The sequence below is a fragment of the Solanum dulcamara genome, chromosome 8, assembly GCF_947179165.1.
Source record: "Solanum dulcamara chromosome 8, daSolDulc1.2, whole genome shotgun sequence".
Classification (NCBI taxonomy): domain Eukaryota; kingdom Viridiplantae; phylum Streptophyta; class Magnoliopsida; order Solanales; family Solanaceae; genus Solanum; species Solanum dulcamara.
This window is the reverse complement of record NC_077244.1, coordinates 17010778-17013167: the sequence shown is the minus strand read 5'-3', so window position 1 is coordinate 17013167 and position 2390 is coordinate 17010778. Positions and strand designations below refer to the sequence as shown.

The window sequence follows — 2390 nt, the reverse complement described above, 5'->3', positions numbered from 1 at the left end:
AGTATGATTAAGACAAGAGTACAAGGGAAAAGAATTGTGATGGATATAAAGTAGTAATAAGACAGCTTGTGAGACATTAAGGATAAGACTAACTAAGAAGGGTAAGTAGCCCATAGTAAGGAAATAACTAAAAGGTATGGCGTGTTCCATGTGAATGAAATGTAAAGATAGGTGTGAAACGGAAAAACAAGCTATGGATCAAATAAGGAAGATTTATCAAGTTCTGTAAGGAAAGTTTCGAATAAAAGGTATGTGATGACAAAAAGGATAGCTAGTGCAAAGAAAGAAAGAGTAATATGGAATTCCTTGCGCACAACCAAAAATGGATATGAGCTAGAGGAATAATATAGAAGTTCTAATAGAGGCACTCAAGATAGATGTGATTAATTCAGTATAAGTATCGAACAAAAAGGGAAATAGAAAGTTATGAAATGAAGGTATAGTACGATGAAAAGGTGATAAGACAAGGCCACTACTACAATGAACTTGCTATGGTTTTAAGAAGGATTAGAAGTGAGCCTTAAGAACACGACAAAGATGAAAGTTCAGGAAGGAATGTTAATTTGCAGAACAACAGCTACATTACAAGGTTATTAGAAGAATAAGTGATATCCACTGGAATAAGGTTGGTATAATGACGGAGCTTGAGACATGAATCATCAAAGTATAAGTGATATGGTACAATATGTTAGTATGAGATAATCATTGATAGGGATGATTTAACAGAAAATGTAGATATGGTACAACACGTTAAATATGTTGGAGTAGAATCAATCGTGTGTGAATAGCTGAAAATAAATGGATGATGACATGGGTACACCCTAAAAGGGGGGAAGTGGACAAGAGAAGTACAAACGTAAGAGAAAATCAACTGACGCTATCGTATGTAAATGGGAACGCTTAAACTTCAAACGAGACCCCATAAGGGATGGACGCAATCATACCCGCACTAATGCACCAGATCCCGTTAAAACTCTGAAGTTAAGCGTGCTTGGGTTAGAGTAGTACTGGGATGGGTGACCTCCTGGGAAGTGAGATAGGAAACGAAACAAGTAGGACAAAAAGAGATTTTAAGTGTGTGTTAGGACAATAACACATATAGAACAGAGTAAGCCAAGAGTAGAAAATATTATGACAAAATTGGAACACACCTCGTGCAAATGGCACAAGAATAATTGTGCAGCCTACGAGCACTGGCATCCTAAGATAAGATGAAGTGATTATTTGATAAAAAGAAGTCAGTAATAGCAATGTGATTGCCATATTCAGATTCTTTTAAAGAAAAGTATAAGATGGTTCGAGGCATAACTATTAAGACATAATTGGTGTTAATGACAAAAGACATAGTGGAGCCCTAACCTCAACTGAAAAAGGTAAAAGACTAATATTGTGACGCTAAGGCATTTTTTGAATTGCTCTAAGTACCTACATAAGTTGTGTAAGGATTACAATATAATGCCTGGTAATAAAACTGGAAAGAAGATTTGAGTAAAGGCTCAATGGAATATACCTGGAGTATTACAAGTTGGCGTAAGAGAAATTGTGAAATAGCTTGAACAAGATTGAGTATCAGAAGTCGAATGACCAATTACAGGAGATAGAAATTCCAACTTGGAAATGGACAGGCCCAGATGTGATCCACTAAATTATCGATAAAGTGAAGCTTATTCAGGGACAAGCTATCGATTAGCAGCCTAGAGTCGGCAAGAATGGGATACATTGGTCCTTCTCAGGTCATTCGTAGGATAGATAAAGTTGCCTATGAGTTGGACATACCGTCTGATTTGAAGCAATACATTTAGTTTTCACAGATCAATGCTCCGCAAATATATAAGAGATCTTTCTAGAATATTCTTCATGGGTGAGGTCCATATGAAAGGAAAGTTATCCTACGAGGGGCAACCTATCGCCAACTTGGATCGGCAGAGTAAAAGTTTGCGAACTAAGGACGTAGCTTCTATCAAGGTGTTGTGGTGGAATAAGAATCGTGAAGAAATAACTTGGGAAGCAGAAGAGGACAGGAAACACAGGTATCTATACCTATCCCCGATGTCTACAGGTAACCCCCACTCCTGGAACTCATATATTAATTACTTAGATGAAAATATATGCTATCTCAATAAAAACGAATCTCCCTACAGTTTGTATAAAGTCTTAAGGGAAGTTTTATTCAACATTTAGGGACGAATGTTCTAAAGGGGGGAAGGATGTTACACCCCACACTCTCGAGCTCGGAATGTCTCATAAATTCCTTAGACATTATCATTTGAGCTGGATAAACTATGACACTATCAAACGACTTTAACGAAAGGCAAATGTGATACCCCATAGTAGAGAAGGTTGGAAATAAATTCATAAGAATTCGGAAGGAATTGGAGGCCAAGTAATGA

General features: G+C 37.0%; 1 pseudogene; it reads left to right on the top strand.

The window, feature by feature from the left end:
- The first annotated feature begins 938 nt into the window (after positions 1-938).
- Positions 939-1039, top strand: LOC129901840 (5S ribosomal RNA; annotated as a pseudogene).
- The last annotated feature ends 1351 nt before the right edge of the window (positions 1040-2390 follow it).